This window comes from Giraffa tippelskirchi, chromosome 12 (assembly GCF_054371585.1).
Source record: "Giraffa tippelskirchi isolate mGirTip1 chromosome 12, T2T-mGirTip1v1.2.pri, whole genome shotgun sequence".
In the NCBI taxonomy this organism is placed as follows: domain Eukaryota; kingdom Metazoa; phylum Chordata; class Mammalia; order Artiodactyla; family Giraffidae; genus Giraffa; species Giraffa tippelskirchi.
Genome location: NC_137286.1, coordinates 130,217,327 through 130,232,409, shown reverse-complemented (window position 1 = coordinate 130,232,409; position 15,083 = coordinate 130,217,327).

Below are 15,083 nucleotides of genomic sequence, written 5' to 3'. Positions count from 1 at the left end.
TAACTCAACAATGCTGGACTGTTTCATGAGTTGTGAACACTCATCTTCACATTTTGGAACTGCAGTAGTCAACGAAAGCATCCACTTACCAAGATGCCTTAGGTATGCAAGAGGTGTTCATTATTTACATTTCTATGTGCTCAGCTTCTCTAAAAGTGCCTGACAAGCCCAATAAGGAGGCCATTCCATATGCAGAAGAGTGTGTGAGCATGGCTTTTGTTCTTTCAATTGCAAGTGATAATGGAAAAAAAAAAAGACTCTTAAAAGCTTTGTTGAGGTGCAGGTTTTATTTGATAATCAGACAGTATCTTAGCTGAATAGAAAGAAAATATACAGCACTTTATATATTTTATGCGGCCAGAATATTTTCATCTTCCTCAAATGGCCAGTCAAGTTAATTAAGGAATTCATAAAGATGGAATGGCATTAGTTTTTTTTTTTTTTATTTCTTTTAAATTCTGGTATAACAAGTAATTCTACCATACAGAACACTTTTTATTTTAATGGTGATCATTTTTGGTATTTACGTATGTTCTAAAAGTTTATTCTTTTCATATTTGTTGGCTGGATTATAAGGGCATGTTTTTGTCAGTGATCACGGTTTATAGAGTACTGGGGATGAGGCTATATAATTTGGTTTATGGATTGCCAGCAGGGCACCACATATTTATGGAAGCTCAATGTACTATTGTGTTGATGAATATTATGATGATGGCTGATGTCTTTTTTATTATCTGTACAGCAATAATCATCTCTTATTGCTTTAATCTCTTAATGCAACCAAATGAATTTAACAACCATATGGAATATACATGCTTGCTCAATACGAATGTTCATTATATTTTGTAGAATATGATAAAAATATTTATAAATTATCCTCAGGGATTAAAATAACAAAATCATACATAAATCTGATGGGACACCAAAAAATATACTGTGAAAGCCTAAACTTTCTGTTTTATGATATATTTATTAACAGAATGTCTGTCTCTCCGTTCACTGAGAATCTGCTGTGACTAAGTAGCAAGTGAAAGAAAATGAGTACTCTACTCTTTCAAATAAACCTAATTAGAAGTAAAATAGCCACAGAGCAGTGAATATGAACATTGTAATTAAAAAGAATAGTGCAGATAATCCTACAAAAATTGCAAAGAGATTTGGGTAGAAATTCATTGTTGATGAAATGAGGAGCCCTGGCTAAATTTCAATTTCTGAGTCTACTAACAGCAGAACGATAAAAAACATGTTCTCTTGAGCATTTTAAAAATCTTTACGCAAATGTGCACATGAAGTACTTAACAATTCCAAAAATATTGTTAACAAAATTATTAACAATTTGCTCCACTTGAGTAAGCATGCAGGATAATCTTTATCAATTAGAAAAACAGAAATGAAAGTGCTATTTTTTTTCAAAACAACTAATGTCCTACCCAAGCTAATATCCACCATTTTATACATGAATACCTAAAAATAGTTTTTCCTCAACTTTTTGACTGTGCACCATTGATCATCTTTTGTCAGCTAAGCTTTCTGGAAATACATTTTGAATACCCAGACACTAGTCTCTGAACCTATGTGGAACTAAATTATTTTAGAATATTTAAAAGGTAACTTAAAATCACAATATTGTATTTTTAATAGCTTATTGAAGACTCTTTGAAGTGAAATGATGTTAAACTTATATTTAATTTTAGCTTAGGGATTCTCTTTAGGAAGTTGCTGGATGAGTCCTGAAAAGGCTTAATTAACTCCTCTTCCTGACACCCCACAGAGTGATTTCTTGCAATTCTAACTAAAGGGATACAATTTGGAAATGAACAAAGAGAAAGAAGAGAGCAGAAAGAACTCTACTCTGAACACCCCTTACCTAAGGACCTCTAAAACCAAAAGCCTATTTTTGATAAATAGGAAAAAATAGAGAGGAATGACTGTATTTCAGCTGTAGGCTGAAAGTTCTTGTTCACTGCTATGGGGAGGCCGTACAGACCTCTTACTGCTGCCTGCATGCGTCACTTCATTTGTTTCAGAATTCCCGTTATTCGATCTGATTTTTTAAATGTATAGAAACATATCTATAGGAAATGTATTAAACATAACGATCCATGGACCGTAGCCCGCCAGCTTTCTCTGTCCATGGGATTTCCCAGGCAAGAATACTGGAGTGGGTTGCCATTCCCTCCTCCAGGGGATCTTCCGGATGAAGGGATCGAACCCCTGTCGCCTGCAGCTCCTCCACTGCAGGCGGATTCTTAACCACTGAGCAACCAGGGAAGCCTCCCTATACCTAATATTTTCTAGTAATTTTATTCTTCTAATTTAGCTTTGTTTTATTCTTTTCTCTGTCTTGATTTTATACTTTAATATTATTTATTGTGGAGTCATATTATCTGTTTAACTTAAACATATATTTAATATAACAATAAGATTATTTTGATTCATATTGATATCTGATCCTATGTAAAGTAGGAGGCTATGATATAAGAAAATAGTCCATATTCTGTGTGAGAGAGGCAGAGACTGCTCCTGCTCAAGGCTTCTTTATAATCCATAAAGCAGCTTTCTGTAAATGAAAAAGGTTGTCTTTCAGGATGGGTGCAACCCTGTACTGGATAACATGGCCAATAGACAGTGCTTTGCATACAGAAAAATGGTGCCAGGGACCCAGCCTTACAATGCAGAGCATAAGCTTGATTCTCCCTCTTTTATCTCTGGGTCAGGAACCCCTGTGTGATACACAAGCTGCATCAATGTGTATGACCATCATACTTGCAGAATTTGTACCAATTTGTTCCTCAGAGACCTCCCTCCTTGTCTGAGCATAATCTAAAAGTAAAAGCTAGCCATATTATGAAATTACTTAGCAAACTGTATTAGTTTATCAGATCAAAATTTCTACTCATATTCAAACTCTATATACACTTAACTAGGATTTCCCTTTCCAATTGCAGGAGAACTCTATGCTTCTCTTGGTATCAGTACTGTGACTTGAGAGAACAATTTAGTCTCCTTATGTCTCAATTACTGAACATCCTCATAGAGTCTGTAGTAGCACTGTAGGACCTAGAATATAAGCTCTCGGGAAAGACCTTAGCACAAAATGAAATAGAATGCAGATGTGTCAGGAAAGCCTGGTTGTAATCTATGTAAGCCATTAATTGCTGAACCTTCTGAGTGGGACTCCCAGGAAAGATATGGGGGTGACATAATGAAAACTGCAATCTCCTCTCTAATTTTGTAAGTTTTCCTTTCTCCTCGTCACTTCCGTTTTGCTAATGAAAAAGTTCAATACATTTCCAACAAACTCAATTAAAGAAATACATTTTCCCCAGACTTTGCTTCATTTTGTTCTACCAACCTCTTCCAAAATAGGACCTCCTTTATGACAGATGTGTATCCTCTTATATGTTCTTATGCTTGGAAGTTGGTAACTTTCTATCATCCTATCAACTTAATCAATTCCTCTCTTATAGCACACTCCTTTCTGTAAACTTTTTTAGTCCTCTCAACACATTTCTTTCCTAATCTTCTAAGAACTTGCTGTATTGTTCATCCTTCTTCCATTGATACAGTTCAAAACCCCCCTCTCCTGTAGCTGCTTCTGTCAGAATGTAAATTTTAGTCCAATAACGATCAATGAAGAACTTGGAAGGTAGATGCCTCTGGCAAAGTCTCTTCCACCCTTAACAACACAAACAACAGCATCATCAATAGCAAATATTTACTTTGACTTTAATACGTCCCTGTGAGTAATGCTCCACTTCCTTTGACCACGTCAATCTTACTGAAAGAGAAATTAACTCTCCCAATCCAGTTCTTTTCTACTCTCAACACCACATGAAAAATTTACCTAAGTCTCTAATTTTTTTTACATCCAGAGGTTGCATTTCACTTCTTTTTCAATTCAATTGCTTGGGATATTTATAACAAAATTCCACTTGTTTTGAAATGCCCTTCTTTTCTGTTTTTTATGAGACCAAGTTCTCTCTGAGTTGTCTTTGTATAATAGGACTATACAATCTCACTCTCCAACAAGCAATTTTTGCCTTTGTTCACCTGTAAAGCATTTCTGCATTATGTTCTCTCTTAGGCCTTATTCTCTTTAAATTGTGTCCTTTCCTTGAACTCTCCAGAAGGTGTCGATAATCATGAAACAAAGAAAACTGTATTTTCTCTGTTTGCACATTTCAAAAAGAGTGAGAAGAAGCATATCTTATTATAGAATAGTAATTTTTATTTTAGTAGTTAAAATTGGAAATGTTTAAGAAGAATCATTTAAAATAGTTACATCTGTATGCCTTTAAGGCTATGTAAAGGAATGATACCAATGATGAAGTCTTTATAAAAAATTAAATTTCTCTTGTTTTTAATGAGTTCTTGTCGTTCTTGCCAGTTCTATTGGCAGTGAGTAATTTTAATTCCCATATTAAATGTAGACTGTGTATTTCAAAAAGGAAATGCTTAGTGTCTCAAATATTGGCTACTCACCCTTAGGTACTCATTTATTTTCTGCTTCTGCAGGTTCCTGAATAAGCTAATTACCTACAAAACACCGTGGCAAGAATTTATTTCTGCTAAAAGCTGATAATGTCTGAGTAGGAATAAGTGTTTATCTACAACATGTTTTTGAAGAATCAAAATGCTCTGTATGTGTCTTTTCAAAACATAGGAAAGGAAGGACTAAAACTCCCAACACAAGCTCCTAGTGGTAATGTTTCTTCTGTCCACGAGTGACCTCACCAAGTGAATTTCTTCTGTCCATAAGTGCCCTTGCCCATGACAACCTGGACCACCAATCACTAAAGCCAGGTGTGAACTGCATTTGATGAAATAAAAAGCTGGTTTATGAATATAAGAATGTAGAAATCAAGCAGTAACTTAATGGAATAGAATTCTTTTCTAGATAAGAAAAAAAATCATACAATTTTACTTTTTCTTTACTTCAAGAAAAAGAGAAAAAATTTTTTTTTAAAAAATGTTAAGACATTCTTCAAAACACTGACATTATCAGAAACACACATGCTTGCAGAACAGTGACATGTTGGTCAATGGTTAAATAATATTTCTCTTGATATGTTTTTGCAGTTAAATCAATACTTGAATGAAGCTTGACGTTCATATTTATTACAAGTGTATTTGAAGCCTGTGAGAGCCAGAAGGACTTAGTCACATACTGCCTTCTGTGGATTCTATTTTCCTTTGAACTAAGAAGGAAAGAGAACGTGTAGTCTGTTATGGTAACTTGTGCACAAAGACTCAAACAAGAAAAATGTGGGTGTCTGTGTGGGGAAAGGTTTAGAAAATCTGGCATGTTTTCTGTGAATATTAAGAACTTATAATATTGGAGTTTTGCATTCCCAAATGCAAATTAAGGGAACTTTGTATCTCTACATATTATAAGATGGATTGGAACAGAGTTGAACAAAACAGGAGATTTATAAAAATGAATCAAGTAATTAAAAAATAATGCTATTCTTTGTAAAGAAGACAAAATCTTATCCTCTCATTTCTCAGTGAAGAAAGTATGAACTCCCGTATAGTACCTACACGGTTGATCCTATTACTTCATTAACTGATGTGGAGCTTTAGAGCATAGAAGGGCTTCCCTGGTGGCTCAGGCGGTAAAGAATCTGCCTAGAATGCAGATGTGGATTTGATCCCTGCATAGGGAAGATCCCCTGGAGATGGGAATGGCAACCCACTCCAGTATTCTTGCCTGGAGAATCCCGTGGACAAAAGATCCTGGCAGGCTACAGTCCACAGGGTTGCAAAGAGTCGGACATGACTGAGCGACTAACACTTAACAACATAAAACTATTGCGGTGTATATAACTATTGAAACCTGTCTACTTACCAACCTAATTTTTGATACTAAACGTCTGACTAGATGCAGCCTTGACAATGTAGATGTCCATTTAGACATGAAAAATGGTCATTTGTGGTGGTGATGAATGCAGGGAAACCAAAGGCCCAGATGGAGTATAAGGGCAGAATTATGAGTGTCTTTTCAGGGGATCATCTGGAGAAGGGACTGGCTGCCCAGTATTCTTGACCGGAGAATTCCATGGACAGAGGAGTCTGGTGGGCTACAGTTCATGGGGTCGCAAAGAGTTGGACACGACTGAGAGTGACTAACACACGTATATTCAGGGGAGGTACACCCCGTTTCTCACAAAAATGAAGGGAAGCCCAGAAGTCTATCGTGGGGAAACACTTACAGATGCTGTCATTACCATACCAGCTTCCTCTAACAACTTCCAGTTCAAAGTTTAAAGATGTAAAAACCACTGCTGGTTTTCATGTGCTCAGCAGCATCAGCGAGCCAGGTACTACTGATATGGCTTAGTGCCAATAGTGTGTGTTACACTTGGTATGCACGTTCTCACTACTGAAGAGGTTCTTTCAAGTCAAACCTACAGGTGGACACATCCACATCGATGTAGAAATTTTCATTAAATGAAGCTCTTTCTCTCACCAAAACAAATCAAAATACAGTGACATCAGTAAGAACACTGAGATCGTTGGTCTCCTTTCCATTTCTTGTGAATTTGCTGTATGACCATTTCTTACAGCATCTAGGCCAGAGTGGCTACTAAGCACCTCTGTGAGGGGATTTACGTTATCATTCTATCATTATCCACTTTTATGCAATTCTTCCAAGTCCACTCAATATCTGGATAAAAATATGCCAGTTTTTGTAGTGTTTCACTGAAGAAAACACAATATTTGGGTTTCCTTATGTTCTAAATATAAGCTGAATGAAAATGAGTTCACATACGAGAAGAAACAAATGAGACTGATTTTTCGTTTAAATTAGAGTTATTATCTATGGCTAGTAATTAAGAATATTAATAAATAAAGTTTTACATTCAGATATTCATGAGAAAATGTGATTCACTTTTTTTCACAGAAATATACTACACCCCAAGCCTAGATATAGTGCCAGTATTTAATATAAATACATAAAGAATTAACAAAAAGTGAATACAAAGATGTTTAATAATGGTTAGAGAGAAACCTTTTCACAATAATGTGTGCGTGTTTTGGGGGTGGGAGATGAGAAAGAATATCCTTTCTGGGGGTTGCATTGAACCATGCAACCTCATATGGTTCTCCAGTATTAACTCTAACAGTTATTTTTTTCTTTTCATCTTGAGGAATTATTTGACACATTGTTGCAAATAACTAATAACTTTCAGACACTTTTAATTTCCTTCCATTTATTGGTATGTTAGAGAATATGAGGAGGCATTTTTTTTTTTTTTTAATGTTATTTGTGACTTTTTGGGCCGTTATGCATCCAACATACTTCATTAAGACATGACAAAGTTGAAAATTATTACATACCAATTTAAAATCAGTTTTTTCCCCAAATTCATTGATCATGCTTTTCCGAACCCCTTAAAATTTAATTAAATTTTCAAGACATACTTGCACCTTGAGGTAATTACATTCCTGAATACAGTGTAACACCCTCAAGCTTCAGTGTTTGCAAGGAGGCTTGGGTTTTAGAGATTTTCCAAGGCATTTTTGCATTTTAAAAATATCCTATTGGCCAAATGAATGTAGTTATCCATTTTTCTAAGCTAAAAATAGCTTCTACTCTGAAACTAAACTAGTAAAATTTAAATAAACCAATCTTTTGTGATAACCGGCACACATACTAATTTTCTCTGATTTCTTCTGCCCTAAAACAATTCACAATTAACATGGGCTTGGGACTTTGAGATAATGCTATTAATTAGTAATTCTTTAATCAAATCCTTCATATAGTTAACTTTTCTTGACAAAAATAATTACTGTCGAACATTGCCCAATCATTCTGGGGCCTTGCAAACATTAGATGTAACTACCACTCTAGCAAAGCCTATATCACGTCACAATTCTAAAGGATAAAAATGGCCCTCAGCTAAAATTCTGTAGGCATTGTGAAATCACAGGAACTAAAGCTGTTCAAATGAGTCCCTTTTTCTTTTGCCTGTGAGGACTAATCACCTAGTACAGAGAGAAATTCCTCTTCCCACCCTGCAGCCTTTGTCTCTAGGTTTGCCAGCATACACTGTAGGTGTAGCTCAGTTTGAAGTAGTTATGAGTCACTGGCTTATAGCTGATCATAGTGAACCAAAACTTATACATTCTCGGTAGTGTCAGATTACACAATGGAACATAGGCACAGGTATTCATTTCCACAAAGCAGTTTTATAAGCTGGTTCTGGGTTTTCTTTTACCCTTGTTAGCTGGGGATGCCTTAAGCCCATAGCAACTTTATAATCTCTAAATAATTTTACTTACTCAAATTTTACTAGAATTTTACTAGAATAAATTTTACTAGAATTCCTGGGGACTTTCCTGGTAGTCCAGTGGGTAAGAATCCGCCATGCATTGCAGGGGAAATGAGTTCAATCTCTGTTCGGGGAACTAAGATCCCACGTGCCAAGGGGCAACTAAGTCCCCTGCCGCAACTACTGAGCCCGAGCGTGCTGGAGCCCACAAGCCTCAGCTACTGAGCTCGTGTGCCACAGCTAGAGAATGAAAGATCCCCATGCCACAACTAAGACCTGACACAGCCAAATAAATTTAAAAAAAAAAGAATTTAGATTCCCTGAAATTACAGAATTATGTCCCCATTTGGACTGTTCCTCCTTTCCTAGTACTACTTCTCCATTATCTCCATGGAGTCCTATTTTTATTTTTTCTTCTACTCCAATATATCCATCTCCTGTTAAAATAGAAACCAAAACAAATGAATACCCCCACCCCAAACTTGCAAAAATCCTTAAGAACTCAGAAATTTCCAAGATTCCTCTTTGATTATATAAATTATACAAGACTGGCGATCTTCCACAGATTTTGCCCTGACAAATTCTACTGCTGGAGAGAAAGAAATGGTAACTTAAGATCCTAGAGGTATATAAGACCAGAAAATTCAGAGTTGCAGTTTGCTGTTTTTTCCCAAAATAACTATGAGTCAAATACACTTATCACTACTAAGCTACTTTTTGAGGCCAAGTTCTTTAAGTATTCACAAACAAAAAAGAATGATTTATACTTCTCTTGTTACATAATCTTAAACTTTTACCAAAAAAAAAAAGTCCCCATCCTTTCTATCCTTTCTACCAAGGTCACACTGGAAGGTGCTGTTCTAATTAGTTCTCTCCACTTATAAATTCACCTTTGGATTACAAGCTGTTGGTCAGGAAACTTTAATAGGATTGACACCAAATTAACGATGGTTGCAAATGCTACCAGAATGGGAAATCAAAAGCTTGTCTTCATTTATAGATGAGTGCTGTGTGCTCAGTCGCTCAGTTGTGTCCTATCATTGTGACCCCATGTACTGTAGCCCATCAGGCTCCTCTGTCCATGGGATTCTCCAGGCAAGAATACTGGAGTGGGTTGCCATTTCTGCCTCCAGGGGATCTTCCCCACCCAGGGGTCGAACCCACATCTGTGTCTCCTGCATTACAGGCAGATTCTTTACCCGATATTTTGCACCTGCTAAAAGCATTAAAAAACAAACAAACTAATAAGTAAGTTCAGAATTTTTTTCAAATGAAAGAATTTTTCCATTTTCTTTCACTATGTCTAAATTACTTATTGTATAGTGTTTTTGTTTCTATCCTGCTGTGTGACAGGCCTCAAAACTAACAGACTTCCCCAAATGTAGTTTCTCTGAAGAGAGTGAGGCATAACATTTTAGTTTACACAGGAATTGGGGAAAACAGAGTTTGAAAACAATAAAAAAAAAAATGTGACTACAGTTTTCTGAATGAAAGAAACTCAATTCAGCCATGTAGCTTGGATTCTGTCCAAGCTAAATATGAGATCACTATATGTGTGTGTGCGCTCAGTCGTGTCCAGACTCTTTGGGACCCCATGGACTCCTCTATCCATGAAATTCTCCAGGCAAGAATAGTGGAGTGGGCTGCCATTTCCTACTCCAGCTAAAGATGTTTAGGAGGATAATTCTTAGTGTGTTTTAGTTAAACTGTTTTATGTTCTCTAAAAGTGTTATTATTATTTTTTTAATCACATATACATTATTTTTTTAAGCCCTCTTGAGAGTTTTAAGTAAAGATTCAAATTTCTTTTCTGGGATTAAACTTTCAACACAAAATATCTTCAGTCGACAAACAAGAAGCACCAACATAATGGCTTAGTTTTATTAAAAAAAAACAAACCAAAAAACTAACATATAGTTTAAGGTAGATGTAAAAATAAGATAGGGTTTCCCTGACAGCTCAGTTGGTAAAGAATCCACCTGCAATACAGGAGACCCCAGTTTGATTCCTGGGTCATGAAGATCCACTGGAGAAGGGATAGGCCACCCACTCCAGTATTCTTGGGCTTCCCTTGTGGATCAGCTGGTAAAGAATCTGCCTGCAATGCAGGAGACCTGGCTTCGATCCCTGGGTTGTGAAGATCCACTTCCAGTATTTGATTGATATCTTTTGTCATCTATTTTTTTTTATTATCAAAGATGAATTAACTTTTCTCTAATAATTTTCTTATATGTTTCTGTGACAATAAAAATATTCATGCTCTCTAATAATTAAAGATGACATAGTCATAGTAAAAATTCAAAGAACTGGAACTCAAAATCAAATGCACATATTCTGCTTGATAAAATATTTCGTTAAATATTTAACAAATTATTTCCCATGCAGAAAAGAAAGTAAATGAAACTCTGCCTGCCTTTTAAGATGTTGATATATATACTATACACATATACTAAAGAACTAAATAATAGTTTTATGTATAAATTTTATATGACATATAAACATTTACATAATTTCTTGATACATATACATGCATGTGTATTTTATGTGTGTGGCTTCCCTGGTGCTCAGATGGTAAATAATATAAATGGTATAAAGAAATTTATCAAGAAAGATGTGGAATACAAAACCCATAGAAAACAAGATAGTTACATGTGGGCAGAGGGTTAACACATGTCTTTTCTATAAGCACAATTGATCCAGTTAACTACTTAGATCTGCTCATCTGATAAGCTCATAAGGTGCTATATGATAAAGTACGTAAGCAACACTGTTTTTTATAAAAAGACACCTAATAAGGAAGTTTCACTTGCCTGGGAGAACCACAGATACCTGAGAATAAGCCACAGTTTTGAGATTTTCTGGGCATAGTGATACTTGTAACTACATCTGCCCCCCGAGGGAGCCCAAAACTGTTGTGAGGCATAGTGACTACTTTCAAAAATAAGACATCTCAGTCAGGGCTTTTCCTGAGATAAACTTATTATAGACATTTAGGTGGATATTGAAAATATCATATACTCATCAAATAGAACAAAATGCATTTCTTAGCTCCATTCATGAAAACAAGTTGCAATGGAGAATAATGCAAACATGCTTTCAACAAATATTTACTGAATCTCTGCAGCATGTGCTAGGAAAATATATATATGTATATATACATATATACATACATTAATATTTCAAATGTAATTAAAACATAGAAAAGAAAGGCATTATTTTTTCCAAAGATAAGAACTTAAATTTAGCAAGGGATACTTACTGCATTCTTATATACCAGAACATTACTATAATTTTGCATACTGGTATATCATAAAGCTTATAACATCATTTATAGAAAATATTTTAGAACATGAGTAAGTGTTTAGTTAAGAAATAGACAAATATTTTAAATCTGGATATACATAAACCTGATACCTTCATTTTGAGAAGAATAAATGGAAATATAGAAATGCATCAACAGTATTATTCCCCAGTTAGTGAGGTTAAAAATAGTTTTTAATTTTTTACTTGTATATTTCTCTTATTTACTAGACAGTATGTGTATGCCTGTTCAAAATAAACTTATTGCAGTTATACCATATGCCAGTGAATATTAGAGCTGTATAGTATAGAGTTGAACAATATGACAAATTTTACATATAGTTGACAATAGTAGATATAAAACTGAGCAAGTAATTCTACATTTTATTATTAATTGAGGTGTTTCACAAGAGGTGTTTCAGCATAGTCTTACATGGTCATAAGACGTATGAGGTCAAACTTAGTAGCTGTATCCAAAGGACAGTGAAAACTTATTCATTAATTCAGATAAAATCTTATAGAAATAATTTGAGTCTGAGTTTGGAATATTAAGGTTTCACAAAATGTCTAGCTGTCTTAGAATTAAGTCCTTTTAACTTCTTTGTGCTTTTTACAATTAATAAATACTTAAATAAAATCAAGATGAAAAAAGTTTAAACCTTCAAAATTTATTTGTACTACAATTTGTGGTGTTATGGATTAGAAATATGGCATTTTTGAGTCATAATAATTTAACAGATAGTTGTACTACATATTAAATTGATTAGGCTGTTACAAATTCATTGAAATTTATAATGGAGATTTAGTATTGTGATCCTCAATTTAGAGTTATTCATGTATTTGGGCTTAATATATATTCCAGAGATTATTAATTATAAACGGATGGTTAAATTTAATCCATAGTTCATAGACTCTTAGTATCACTCTCATATGACACTCACATGTTGTTAAATTAATGATCACTTGAATAACCTATTTTACTCATTTTTGGAGACCAGAATTCCTAAAGTCTTTTTTTTTTTTTTAAGTCTACATTTTTTAAGTCATATTTTATGTTTGTTTTTTGCTTGTTAAATTTATGAACATATGGATAGGGAAGTAGGATTATTTCCTTTGTACTTGTCATACAAAAAAGGTAGTCAGTATTTATCTAAATCTAGATACACTTAGAGTCCATGCTTTAATTCTGATAAACACAAAAATAACATAACATACTGAAAACCTATAGCAATTTCAGATATTTTAAAAATTAACCCAAGATTGCTGCTCTCTATACAAACTAAGGTCCAATCTATTTCAGTTGTGGAATAGAACACACAATTAATTGTTAGTCAAAGATGAAGCCACAGCCTGTGGAACATCAGTATCAGGTACAAGAAATGGTATCTTGGCGTTAGACCTCAGGGAACAAGAAGAGCTGACAAGTAGCAGGAACATTAAACTTTGAGTAAAGTTAGGGACTAAAATAGCTGAACATCACACACAGGGTATATTAAATAGTGTATTTGTACAAAGAGATGATAGGAAAAAGAAAGAAACCAGATAGATTTGAGTCTAGCCATTGGACTTCATAATTATAATTACAGGATGAAATTTTGAGTTACTAGTAGCAATCACAGTTCTGAATTGGGCTCTTAATGGGATAAGATGAATGAAATCAATAAACAAAAGCAACTATAAAATAGACTCTATCTATAACATAAGCCATAGGTTACATATATGAAAAGGTAAATCTTAAGATAAAATAGCCACTTCTATCAAGGATAATAATACTAAGAAAGACACAACAGTATTGCTAAGGAGGACATAAATTCATTCTTAAAGAAATTCAATAATTAGCTGCAACTCAAAATGAATTTTAAAAAGATGCTTTAGATTTTAAAAGCTGTAAAGAAACAGTATAATAAAAAATAATAACATAGGCATATGAAATGAGAACATTTGAATATATACACACTGTAAAATAATTTGATGATGACAAAACTCAAATACATTTTTCAAATAGAAGCAAAACAAAAAAATGAATACAATAAGATAACATCTAAATTGGACACAGTGGAGGAAAGAAATATTAAGACAATATCTATAAAAGACCAATAAATCTGCACAGACAGCAAAAATTTAAAGTATGAAGTTAAGAGATATACAGTGCGTGACTTTAGCATATGCCTGGCAGCACTTCAAAGAAAACTTCAAGAGGATGGTAGAGAAGTGATATTTAAATAATGTCAGAAGTTCAGTTCTACATGTATCAGCAAGAAAGACAAAATGTTATTTCAGTTTATCTGAACCGAGAAGCAGTCGCATTGTTGGCATTATTTCTATATTCAAGGACAAAGTCATTCAATAGTGAGAATAAAATAGATATATTTCTGGATACAAAATAGCCACATTGAGGACATTTCCATTTTGAACACTTATGGAAGAAATAATTACTAATAGAATTATGTCCGAGAAAAGCTAATTATACTCAGATATAAGAACAGATGAAAGAAATAATGTTAAGCAGATGAATTGGTAAAATTAACTCAGTTGACAAGAGTTAATAATTATAGCTGTAATGGTTTATTAGTGAGCTTATGCTGTAAAACAAAATACCAAAGACTGGGTGGCCTAAACAACAGAAATTTTTTGTTCACAGTTTTGAAGGCTTGAAGTCCAAGACCCAGATTCTGGTTTATGGAGCTTTGGTGAGGGCTCTCTTCCTGGCTTGTAGACGTTGTGTCTTCACATGGCCTTGCCTCCTCAGTGCATATATGCAGATAGACCAAGCCAGCTGTCTTCTTATAAGGAGACTAAGACTATCATTTTGGGGCTTCCCAGGAGAAGGCAATGGCAACCCACTCCAGTACTCTTGCCTGGAAAATCCCATGGAAGGAGGAGCCTGGTAGGCTGCAGTTCATGGGATCGCAAAGAGTCAGACATGACTAAGCAACTTCACTTTCACTTTTCCCTTTCATGCACTGGAGAAGGAAATGGCAACCCACTCCAGTGTTCTTGCCTGGAGAATCCCAGGGATGGGGGAGCCTGGTGGGCTGCCATCTATGGGATCGCACAGAGTCAGACACGACTGAAGCGACTTAGCAGCAGGAGGTGCTAGTGGTAAAGATCTTGCCTGCCAAAGTAAGAGATGCAGGGGATATGGGTTCGATCCCTGGATCTGGACCATCCCCTGGTGGAGGGAACAGCACTGCAGAGGAGACTGGCAGGCTACTGGTAAACAGGGTCGCAAAGAGTCAAACACGACTGAAGTGACTTAGCACACAAGGCTATCATTTTAGCCCCCTATTATTATAACCACATTTAACTTTAACTGGAGAAGGAAATGGCAACCCACCCCAGTATTCTTGCCTGGAAAATCCACAGATGGAGGAACCTGCCAGGCTCCAGTCCACGGGATCACAAAGAGTGGAACACGACTGAGCGACTTCACTAACTTTAATTACTTCCTTAGATGCCTGTTTCTGAACACTGCCACAGTTGGGGCTAGGGCTTCACCATCAG